This window comes from Protopterus annectens, chromosome 10.part0 (assembly GCF_019279795.1).
Source record: "Protopterus annectens isolate FY-2018-M chromosome 10.part0, PAN1.0, whole genome shotgun sequence".
Taxonomy (NCBI): Eukaryota; Metazoa; Chordata; order Ceratodontiformes; family Protopteridae; genus Protopterus; species Protopterus annectens.
Genome location: NC_056744.1, coordinates 1,048,475,814 through 1,048,489,022, shown reverse-complemented (window position 1 = coordinate 1,048,489,022; position 13,209 = coordinate 1,048,475,814).

Sequence of the window (13,209 nt, the reverse complement as noted above, 5' to 3'; positions counted from 1 at the left end):
CAGTTCGATGGCATCCAAGATATGGAATTTAAAACTTTGGTGGTTTGGAAATTCCATGGGGTGTTTTAACAGGGGGTTCTTTTGCATTTTGAGATGGATATCAAATAAGTGGTAGGCAATTCTGACTTTGAATTTGTTTGTTTTGTCCACATAGAAAGCATTGCAGGGGGAGCACTGAGCCCTGTACTCGACCATTTCTGTATTATAGTCCTCTCATGTGGAGCTCCAAATCATCTTTTTCAGCACTGGGTAATAAAAATAATCCTTATTGCGCACAACTGAAAGAATTTTCAGAAGGTAGGACCATAGGGATGTGCATTTTTGCACTTTCCTGGCTTTCCACCCTATTTGTTAAACATTTTACCCTCTTAAAGAAAAAACTTGGACTGGGTCGCAGAACTTTTTCAACCTGCCTATTTTTGTCTATAAAAAACAGTTTCCAGTAGCCAGCTTTAGAATTTCCTTATACTCTGTTGAGAAAGTAATGGGCAATCTTCTTCTTCTCGGTTCAGTTTCTCCTTTGGGTCTGTGCACAGGTTGTCAAATGGTCTTGCAATCCTATCAGGGGGATCATCTAAACCTGGGTTGTTGTTCGCTTTGAGTGCCATGATGGGGTCCAGGATGGTGCATAGAATTCTGCTTTTGTAATACTTGCATAGAAAACCTCTTTGTAAGTCCCACATATTGTTGACAAAATAATGGGCTTTTTTACTCTGGCTACCCTGACACCATGTGATTTTACCAATTTATTATTTGTGCTATAGGGTTGAAAGTTCTTATAGTACAGAAGCATGTTCATCCTTGTGGTTTTCCTGTATAGGATATTTGTCAAATGCTCTAAACCAGGATCCTTGGAGAGGGTGAGATCCAGAAAGTTATTAAAACTTTTACAGTGGTAAGTAGTGACCCTTAAGAAGTTGGTAGTGTTATTACTGTGTTTGTAAATCTCTTGAAACCTCTCGTCTCCACTTTCACATTCTATAAAAATTTTATGAATGGAGTGCAAATTGTACTTAAATGAGTCCTTGAGCCTGCTGTTAAGTACAGATTCATCTTCCCATTTATTAAGACCCACATTGACTTGAATGGGGGCCATTGCTGCCACCACTGCTTAGGGTAAGCTTTAAGAGTTTACCCAGGAAATCCATCCCTCCCAGAATGGCTTCCCTTCCTTTTAGATAAGTCTCTGTCACTGGCTGAATGCAGTAGTCATGTGGAAGTACTGTGTATAGTGCTTCCACATATATGATGACCAGGATGAGTGTGCTCCTAGAAGGAACTCCTGTATCTTGTTCAAAAAATCCAAGGTGCCCAAAATGAAAGATGGGTTACACTCAGTTAGAGGCTTAATCTGAATGTCAGAAAAGATATACAGGCTTCAGTGATGAAGCTGCTGCTGGCTACCATTGGTCTACCATTCTGGAGGGGGTCTACCAAACTCTTGTGTAGCTTTAATATGGCAAAGAACTGGTGGTCCTGGGGTCTGAAATGCTGAGGAAATCAAAAAGCTTTCCATTGATAAGCTCATCCTCATACATGGCCTTTAACTGTTCATGCAAATCATTGTAAGCCAATTGCTACTCAGTCCAGTCCCTCTTTTCATAAAATCTCACATCAGTAATCATGCCCTCAATCTTCTCATTGAAGCTGGCGGTATCAGTAATCAAATGTCTCCCCCTTTGTCAGCCTTCATTATTCTGTGAGTCTTATCTTTGCTGATTTCCTTCAGAACAACACATTTATCTCTGTTAATGTTAAAAAACATTTTCTTAGGAGGCTTACTGAAGACTTTTTACTGCCCTCATCACACTAGGCCTCAAAGGCTACCATGGTGTGGTGGATGTGGATAAGTGGAGCACAGTCACTGGGGTATTTCTAATCTATTTTCTTTCTATTACTATTAATTTCATTTTTATTCTGTTTCTTATTTAAAAAAATAGTTTCAGATTAAGTGGGGAATACATGTTAAATGTTACTTGGTATGCTTTCATCCAGTTCAATCAAGGGCTTTGTCAAGTGGTTACAGATCTTAGTTCCCTTTTTGTCACTTGTTTTTGTGGTTGCTTTTGTGAGCCCCTCAACTCTCACAGTTCATGCTTTCTCTCTCTCCTCTGTTGGATCTGTTCCACCAGTGGCCCTGTGGTCAATGACCCCATGGTGTCCTATGCTAGGGTAGTCCCAGGGGGGTTGGGATCCTCAATTGGTCTGGGACCTCTGTGAGGAGGTCCCCTTGGGGCTCCTATCTCTGTGCTCATGGGAGTTGTTGGGTGGAATTGTAGCTAAATCTTGTCCTCTTTGTTGGTGGCCCAACAAAAATCATGGTAACAATTCTAGGAGTGATATTTCTTTGGCCAGTCCTCCTGTGTGTTAAACCTGGTCCCCAGTGGATCCTTTTGAGGAAGAGTCCTTTCTGGACATTGTTTACATGCTGGTTGCACCCAGTTAGTTTCATCTGGTCTGGGTCCTCTAGGTCATTACTGTCCCTTTTGAACTTACTCATTTTTCTTTCCCCTTACATCCTTCTTAAAAGTATTTAAATTAGTTTCCAGTTCTTGGAATCTGTCCTGTCCTGACATTCACTTGTTTGCCACATTCAAGATGCATGCAGGGGTTTCCTGCTGTTTTACATTGTGCTATTGTAGGATACCTACAAGTTTCAGATTAGTCTCCTGTAACCCATCTTCCTATTCTTTTTTTCAGGCCCTCACTTACATTGTTCCAATGGGAATTTTTTTGTAGCTTGAGATCTCTGGAAATATTTTTTTGTCCATGCTGTTCTTAAAGTAAATGTCTTCCCAGCAGAGCCCTTTGATTCTCATGAGCTATTTTTCAAGCTGCAAAAGTCATCATTGACATTAGGAAGATTAGTGGCATGCCTCTGTGTCCCAGCAAGGCCCTGTCTGGAAGTATGGTGGTGGTCTTTGTGGTTGTCCCATTTAGGAGCTTTCAGTACATTTTTTTAATGTGGAATTCTCTGACATCATAGTGTTGTTACAAATAAGTCCCCATGATGGTAGGTTTCCTTGAATTTTATACTGCTGACATCATATTTACAAACTAGTAAAAACCACTGAACAAACTAATAAAAAAAAAAAAAAGAGCTTGAGAACGCTTCCCCAATGCAGTAACTGCTTTATTTTGTTAGCAAAAATGCTTTCAGAGAGCACAGTGTCTCTCCTTCATCAGACAAACAATACAAAACACTTCATATGAAGTGTTTTGTATTGTTTGTCTGATGAAGGAGAGACACTGTGCTCTCCGAAAGCGTTTTTGCTAACAAAATAAAGCAGTTACTGCATTGGGGAAGCATTCTCAAGCTCTCTGACATCATATTTACTCTGAGAAGAGTGTGTTAGCTGCTTTTAGACCTCATATGTGCAATAGAAGAATATGATTGGGTAAACTATTTGATCCTTTGGCTGTTTTCATTTTTTTATGTGTTCTTATCATAGGAAAACTTGTCTCCATGGGCTCATCTTCTGGTCTTTTTACTACTTCTTTGGCACTTTTATGTGTGTTAATTTCGTATTCTGGATGCATCTTTGATCAAAAGTAATTGTTTAACCTATGCATCACATCCTAAAATTGTGTCAGTCTTTCCTTCTATAGGTTAATTTGTATTATAGGCATATCTGTGGTATATGTAATAGCACAATTGTCATATTATGTCAGATTTTGCTTCATGAAAGCATATTACCCAATTCTTCTTCTTAAAGATGCACTTTTGTTTAGAGTTACAATCTGTTATAAATGTTGTCAAGCAAGTAGATAACATTCTCGTTTTCTAAGTGATGACATTTAATCAATGAAATGGAGGTGGCCCAGACCTGTGAGTATAGCCTTTGGCCTAAAATAAGTCTAAAGGAACAACACAAAATGCTAGGGTGTATTCGCAAAGGGAAAGTAAGGCTATACCCATAAAAGGTCCTAGTCCTTTTAGACTTAAGCATAGTATTTTAGTACCAGTAAAATAGACAGGACCAGTATATCCAAGTAAAAATGCTCAGTAGAGGTAGGAAATGCAACAAAGAGATGTATCTCTCAAACTTATCAGTCAGGCAGCGTCCCTTTGAATCCCAAAGAAATAAATAGTAGACACTTCAAATAACCAGTAGACAGAAGTTCATTTCTTAGTCCTTTATTATTGTATCCAGGTTATTTAGTTTTACGATGAGTGTTAAGTGAAAAAACGTGTAAATGTTTCTTGTCTGCTGCTGTTAGCTATAGATTATATACTTTTCTTGCAGTGTACTTCCTCTTAGTGACTGTGTTTTATGACGCCTTATATAAATCTAGTTAGCTGTGAAGAATCCACTAAAATGTAATCTTCTTTTCTAGCTCTTCTTTGCTAATAAGAGGAAAATGGTTGCACTGTAGATACATTTGAAATAAAACCTAATTATATTCATAATGGCTATAGAATTATGAATATGCATTTAAATGGAGGACCAGAGATCTGAAAAAAATGTTTTATTAGAGATAGTGTGCTATCTTTGTGTCACTCAGTGTGCAGTCATGCTGCTTATATTCCTCTAGTTATATTTTCTACTTTGAGGTCAAACTGTCCCAGAGAAAAAAGCACAAAAATACATCAACGTTTTAAATATGAAGCTGTAATTATGTTTGTTTGCATATATACATTGAGGTTTTATGAAACTGTTATCTCGGGGACAACCAGAGTAAGATAATTATTACCATTTAAAACGGTAATGCTAAAATTTGCCATTGGTTTACTCTTCCTTACAATTTCCATAATGCTACACTTGTGAACATGTAGACAATTCGCAAAATGTGGATTGACAGTAAAGATCCTCAGAAGCAGAGTAAAAATATAATGCAAGAGTATGGTAAATGCTCTGGGTTATTACAGATCGGTGTATATTTTTGTAAGGTTATCAAGGGAAGCCAAAATACAGGACAGATTCAACAGTGTAGACTCTGATAATTGAGCAGTACAGCAGTATAATTAAGTACATATAGGTTCATAGGTTCATACTAGGCTATCTGCCCAAGGGCATTTATAAGCCTAGCCCATAGTTATGTGGCTTTCGCCACCCCTTTAGTTTGAAGAAAACTATGCCTATTATTTTGCTGTGCCTCTGTCAAGCAGTTACACTGAAGTAATCCCTGGGGTATATCTGCGATCTCCCATCCATTGGTCAAGATTCCTCTTGAACAAGGCCAGCGAGGTGCTCTGCCTCATATGTACTGGGATTTTGTTCCACAGCATAGGGAGTCTCTGGGTGATGAATTTGTCCCTCCAGCACGTTCTATTAATAACCGTGTCAAGGTTTAAGTCTCCCGTCCTTGTGGTTCTGAGGGATCTAGATTTTTTGAGGTGAAGCATATTCATCAAATCTGGGTTTGACATGGCCTTATATGTCAGGCACAGGTCACCTCTGAGCAAGCGTTATGCGACTGAATAGAGCTGGAGTTCTTTCAGTCTGGCAGCATAAGACATATTTTTGAGACCCTTTATCCTTTTGGTGAGGAACTTTTGGGGCCTTTCCAGCTGCTGCAGGTGTCGGGTCAGATACATTCCGAATGGGGCATTGTACTCAATCTTAGGTCTAATGAGTGATGAGTACAGGGGGACGATGACCTCCCTAGATCTAGATGTGAATCCCTTCATGATCAGGTGGGCAATGTAGAAGGTTTTCCTAACTACTTTGGCAACATGAGTGTCAAACGAAAGGTTACTGTCAACCTGGGTCCCCAGATCCCTGATGACTTCTTCTGTGCTCAGTGGATTGCCACCTATACGGTAGCTAGGGGTAACCTTGTTTTTCCCGAAGGGTATGACTATGCATTTCTTGGCGTTTAACTTTAGGCCATGGCTCTGGCACCAGTTATCCATTTCTGTGAGGCCCTTCTGAAGGATATCTGTGTCAGATGTGTTTTCGACTATGGCGCCCAGTTTGCAGTTGTCTGCAAACTTTGTCAGCCATAACCCTCCTGTGTTTGCTTGTACTTCAGAAAAGTAGATGCCGAACAAGAGTGGTCCCAGGACTGAGCCCTGTGGGACACCACTTGTGACAGGCTTTGAGTCTGACATGGCGCCAGCAACTCTGACCCTGTGGGTTCTGTCACTTAGCCAGTTTGCAACCCATCTTGTGATGTATGGGTTTACATTTAAGCTGATGAGTTTTTCGATGATACCTAAGTGGGGTATTGTGTCGAAGGCCTTTGCCAGGTCGAGGTAGGCTGTATGGACTGCCTTGCCCTCATCAATGGCCTTGGTGACTGTTTCAAAAAAGTCAACCAAGTTTAAGAGGCATGATCTGCCTTTGACAAAGCCAAACTGGGATGGATCCAAAGTCTGCAAGTTCCCTATGTCTTTATTTATGAGTTCCATTATGATCCTCTCCATGGCTTTGCAGATAAGGCTTGTCAAGCTAATGGGACGGTAATTTCCAGGGTCGGTGGAGGCACCGCCCTTATGAAGTGGGACCACAGTCACCGTGCGCCACTCCTTGGGTACGTATCCTGAGGTGAGGCTAAGATTAAACAGCTGTCCTAACTGCGGGTTTAATTCCTCATTGAGTTCGTGGAGCACACAGCCAGGGACACCATCCGGTCCCATGGATGCTGTGTTTTTTGCCTTGGAGAGAGCAGTTCTCACCTGGGCGTTGGAGATGTTTGGGGGGCTACAATCCTCTGGTATAGATATCTCTCCTTTTGGGGGGGGGAGAAGTTTGCACTGAACCTGTCAGCCAGTATGTTGGCAATGTGTGTAGGTTCAGTAATCTTCACATCATTTTGAACTAATTCTGAGCATATCTGGGAGTTTCCTCCTAGGTTTCTAACATAGCTAAAGAAGGCCTTATGATTGTCTTTTGAGTCCTTGGCGATTTTTCTCTCAAAATTTGCCTTGGATGATTTTATGAGAGCTCTTAGTTTTTTTACTTATAATGATCAAAGGTGTCTTACCTTTCAAGGATTTTGCTCTATCTTGTAGTAGCTTCCTCCTTTTGTTGTAGAGCTTGTTTATGGCTGGGGTCCACCAGACTGGACGCTTGCCTTTGGTACAAAGAGTCTTAGTTTTGTTTGGGATTGCCTGATCCATGCAGTCCTGTAGGTGCTGGTAGAGGGCATTTGTAAGTGATTCAGCGGTTTGAGTAATGTTTACCACTGGCTCAGGGGCCTTAAAGGAAACCACACTAGTTTTTAGAAGTGTGAAGTCAGCTTTTGAGAAGTTTTTCACTGTGGTCTTTTTTATTTCAGGTGGGGGCGGGATGAGGACCTCCAGCGAGATTAGTTTATGATCTGATCTCACAAGTGAGGGGTAGAGGGGTATACTTCCGGTGTTGAACATTTTGATCCCATGTTCGTGATGATGAGATCAAGTATGTTTTCTCCTCTTGTGGGGATGGTGACTAGTTGTTCCATGGCATTTGAGTTTATGAACTCCAGGAACCTTTGGGCTAGAGTGTTTGGGCTTGAGTAGTGTTCCCAGTCTATATTAGGGTAGTTGAAATCACCTAGTATGATGGTATTTGGAGATACATTTATCCCCTCCAGTGTTTTCAGGAAGGCCATGTGAGGTTCCTGAGTTTGAGAGGGTGGCCTGTAACATGCTACAAATTGCAGAGCAGTCTTGCCTATGGTTAATTGCACCTGGATGGTCTCTGATGCATCGTGCGTTGCCACCAACCTTGAGGTGTGGGTGTCCTTTATGAATATGGACACCCCCCCTCCTTTCTTGGTGTTGTCTGGATTTTGGGGCCGGAACGCATGATATGAGGTGAAACCTGATAGTGCTGGGGTGCTCTCAGGAGCCTTGAACCAGGTTTCTGTCACAGCACAGACATCAATGTTCTCCATACTGAGAAGGGCCTTGAGTGCGTGCATCTTGAGATTGAGACTTCTGGCATTGAGCAGCATTACCCTTAGTTTTTTTCCTTTTTTGTGTTCTAGGGTGGTAGGTTTAGAATTTGAGCCTTGCCTAAAAAAGGCACTATGGGGGTGGCAAGAGCCTTTGTCAATATCCGGAAGCCCAGGGGTGACAGGTGCAAGCTGTCCCTTGCGAAGCAGCGTGGCTTGTCCAGCATGTCATCCCAGGCAGACAGACATTGGATCCCCTTTGAATGACAACAAAATTTAAGCCAATTATTAAAGCTGATCATCTTATCACTGTATTGTGGCATCATTCTAGGTGAAGGTAGGATACTGCTCAAGGTCAGGGTCATACCTGCCTGGGCTACATAATCAGAGAGCTCCTCAATGTCTCTTTTCATGTAGTCCAAGGAGGTACATCTCAGGTCGTTGACACCAGCATGGACAATGACTGAGTCGTACTTGTACTTGCTGTTGAGAGACCTGAGTGCTTGCGTTATGTGGCAGATTCTAGCACCCGACAGACAGCTTACTGTGACCTTCTCCTTACTCAGTCTGCTGAGCGGGACGTCAGTGTGCCTGACTATGGAGTCACCAATGACGAGTGTGTCTGGCATTGTGTTTGGCCTTAAGGGCTGTGACTGTTTGACACTCTGACTGTGTGGTCTATGTGATGCATATGTTGGGTCCTGAGGTAGTAGCTGTTTGGGTGTCTGCTTTGGAGGCCTCTGCTGTTTTGGTAGATTTTTGGTCAGAGCCTCTGAGTATGTCTTTGTGTGATTATGTGTATGATTTGAAGTTGTGATGGTACTATGTGTGACTGGGTATGTAGTGTGTGTGGTTACCTTCTCCTCCTGTTTGGTCTTGCCAGTCCTATGTTGAGAGAGCTCAGCCTCCAGTTTGGCCGTATAGTTGAATCTCTCGCATGTATTTGTGTTTTGTGGGAGAAGGAGAGGATTGTCTGTGTACATGAGGCAATTGTAACATTGCCTCAATATTCCCAGGTTCACCAGTTGAGCAGGAGAGGACACTAGCAGCTGATCCCTCGACATGCTAGAAGTAATAGATAAAAAAACTTACAAAAGACTCCAGGGGATGTGGGTTCTAGGCTGGTGGGGTACTATCTATAATAATAGTGCTTTATCAAGGTGCAAGTACTGTAGGAGCAAGTGCTAGGCTTTACAGATAGAGAATAGTCTACTTGGGAATCAAGTAGAGATGAAGTTTTTAGTTATAGGATACGCTGGTTAGATCGGCAGTACAGTTCGAGGAAGGTAGATTTAAGGGAAAATTTGAAGAGTGGAATTTAGGTAGCCCGAATAGTTTAACCTTGTTAAACCGCCACTGCTCTTGTGTGCAACAGTGGCAACTCCGCGCTAAATCGCGCTAAAGTGCGCTAATGTGCGCTTTATAGCAGGGGGCTGGAAAAAACAGGAAATGACCCAAAATGGCCAACGAATTACTAGTTGCTGTCTCTAACCACTCCTTTGAGGACAAACAAGCAGCTCAGTACTCCCCACTCCCACTGGTGAGTAAAGAAACTACCTCTGGCCACACAGAAAATGGAGGAACACAGGAACCAAATACAAAGCCCAGGGATCAGCAAAATCTGATCACTGGAACAACTAGCTAGGAAAGTTTAGGAAAGGAGAAGTATTTTTTTTTTTTTTTAGTTTTTTTGCAAACAGACAGAAAAATACAGTAAATGCTTTGGTATTCGACTAAATTGCTATCAAAGGCTGGTACACTTGAGTGTATTAGCCTGTTTGTTACTTTTAAGCAAAACTTTAGCCAACAAGTGCAATCAACAATTTAAGCACAGAAAAACAGGAAAATCAGGTAATAAAACAGTAATATAGGCACAAACAGTAGTCGAAAAGCTCAAAAGATCGAAAAATGCAAAATAAAATGTTTAAAAATACTTATAATCAAGAAAGTTGCTTTTTCTGCTCTCTGCTGGCTTAGGAACTCTGCAGGGGACCATGAGGAGCTATGCCAAGTTCTCTAATGCCTGAAAAAGCCCGCCAAAGCGCGCTTTATAGCAGGGGGCTGGAAAAAACAGGAAATCACCCAAAATGGCCAATGAATTACTAGTTGCTGTCTCTAACCACTCCTTTGAGGACAAACAAGCAGCTCAGTACTCCCCACTCCCACTGGTGAGTAAAGAAACTACCACTGGCCACACAGAAAATGGAGGAACACAGGAACCAAATACAAAGCCCAGGGATCAGCAAAATCTGATCACTGGAACAACTAGCTAGGAAAGTTTAGGAAAGGAGAAGTATTTTTTTGGTTTTTTTAGTTTTTTTGCAAACAGACAGAAAAAATACAGTAAATGCTTTGGTATTCGACTAAATTGCTATCAAAGGCTGGTACACTTGAGTGTATTAGCCTGTTTGTTACTTTTAAGCAAAACTTTAGCCAACAAGTGCAATCAAGAATTTAAGCACAGAAAAACAGGAAAATCAGGTAATAAAACAGTAATATAGGCACAAACAGTAGTCGAAAAGCTCAAAAGACCGAAAAATGCTAAATAAAATGTTTAAAAAATACTTATAATCAAGAAAGTTGCTTTTTCTGCTCTCTGCTGGCTTAGGAACTCTGCAGGGGACCACGAGGAGCTATGCCAAGTTCTCTAATGCCTGATAAAGCCCGCCAAAGCGCGCTTTATAGCAGGGGGCTGGAAAAAACAGGAAATGACCCAAAATGGCCAACGAATTACTAGTTGCTGTCTCTAACCACTCCTTTGAGGACAAACAAGCAGCTCAGTACTCCCCACTCCCACTGGTGAGTAAAGAAACTACCTCTGGCCACACAGAAAATGGAGGAACACAGGAACCAAATACAAAGCCCAGGGATCAGCAAAATCTGATCACTGGAACAACTAGCTAGGAAAGTTTAGGAAAGGAGAAGTATTTTTTTTGTTTTTTTTAGTTTTTTTGCAAACAGACAGAAAAAATACAGTAAATGCTTTGGTATTCGACTAAATTGCTACCAAAGGCTGGTATGTTGCAACTCTGTCTAGAAATAATCTAACGGATGTTGAAAAAGCACCAGGTTTGTTTCCTTTTAAAACCATAAGCACACTTTGATCACTGGGGAAAACTTGCATTATGTAGTTCTTTCATAATTCATGTGCCTTCATCTCCTTCCTTTTCCTTCACCATTATTCTTACCAAGTAGCTGCCTCACAGAGGTTGGCATAATGGTTAAAGTGTTAACCACTTAGACATAAGGTGCAGACTTTGATTCTCGCATGGGGTAATTGGATAGGCTTAAAATAGCCCACAAAGGCAGTTAACCTAGTACTAATCTAGGACCCCACAAGCCTATGCACACACTCAGAACAAGTCAAAAGCCACCAATAATTTTCCATAGGAAACCCAGACTCCATGACTGAGTCTTCGAGTACTCTATAAATGGAAATGGATGCTTGGCCATCGATCTCTATCTAAGATAGCCCTGACACTATTAGGTTGACAGACAACTTTCTAAGCTATTTATTTAATTTTGAAATATAGCCATCAGATTTCTATCTAAGGTAGTCCTGGCACTAAATTAGGTTGACAGACAACTTTCTAAGCTATTTATTTAATTCTGAAATAATGATGGGTGCAGATCTTTTGAGAAATGTATTGAACAGCCAAGAGGCACACTGTCCATTACTTTATTGCACTACACACATTCTAGTTTCTTGTTACTCAGTCTGTCTATTGCTGAAAAGCATCAGAGCCTATAAAAATGTTATATTGTGTGTTGCTTTCTATATTCCTTGAAAAGCAGGATACTTTATTTTTTGTCAGTGGCATAAATAGATAATTACATCATGAAGACGATTGTACAGGACTCAAACTAGGACTGCTGAATAAAAGAGCTTTATTGCAACTCTGTCTTGAAATACTCTAACAGGTTTTGACGTGTGGTCTATACTACACATGATAATTTGAAAAGACTGTACAATAATCAAAATAAAACTATGTTGCCCACAAATTCTTCCAGTATCATATACCGTTAAGCCTTTTTGTTATGAGAATTTAAAGCACAGAACCCTGGTATCAATATCTGGAACTTCATTAAATAGTTATGCTGCTGATTATGGCTTATCATTATCGATTAATTCTTGTCTTTACCAGATTAGAAACTGTTGGGTCAAGGAGTTTGCTTCTGTGCAGCTTTATTTTCTTAACAATTTTATGTTCTATTTTTTAAAGTAAAATGCTAAAAATCAGGATAGCTTAAGTATCTTAAATCTCAGTTATTACAGATATGTTTATTATGCATCTAATTTCATAAACAATAACATATACTTTCTGTGGGGACATTCTTCAACACCATAACATGAGTAAGAACACTGGTAGTTTTTTTTCCAGATAATTATGGATTGTTACTAGCACCACAATTAAAATAACACATATTTAAAAACTTGTTTCTATTTAAAGGTGACTATCACATAGTCTGTCATTGTTTGTATTGTACAGATTTATTTGTGTTTTGTTAACCAGAATAGATCATTGATCTCCACAAATGCTTTTCAGACACATTCCAGTATCACTGTCTAGTTAAGAAGCTTTCTCAGAGTCAAACAGTTAGACAATGGAGAATGATAGAGTCAAGTCCTGGACCTTTGGAAACACCTTGTTAACAGTTCCTTAATCCTCTGGCAGACCAAATCACGGATTACTGCAAGGATTTATAAGTGGGTTTATTTTTCTAAAATATTGTAACTAACAAAATTATGTCAGTGTGTAAATATAAAATTGTCTTATTAAGACTTATGCTCAGTACTTCCCTGTTTCTGGAAGTAACTAAAGGGTCTATTTGCACATTGCAAACAGCATTTGGTCTATGGATACAAGCACAACATTTTAGTATATAACTGTAGTAAGCTAATGAGTCTGCATTTATGAGACTGTACCACTTAAACGGAGTTTCTGAAATAAACCTAAAATTTATTTGGGTCCTGTGCTACAGATTAAAATATTTTTTTCTGTCGATGTTTATGATACATGAAACACCTCTTGTTTTTGTCAGGTGTTGATGTTTTAACTGCCTGAAAGGGCACTCTCAAACATAATTAGATCTTTAATGATCCTTAGCACACAAACACCTGCTATAATTTTTCTGTAATATGCTAGTGAAATCAACTTATTTAATGCAGCAAAAGTACAATTCGTGTATTAAGTGATGAATAAATCTATTTCATTTGAAGAGTTACAGAGCCAGGTATGAAAGTTTGAGAGATGAAAATACTTGCGTCCATATGACATTATTAAGCCAGTAGCCTACCTACCTTTTACTTGCAGATATACATGCAGAGATAAAAATTAAGGTATCCATTTACAAGTGTTTTCCTGCAAAGTCAATTATTACATT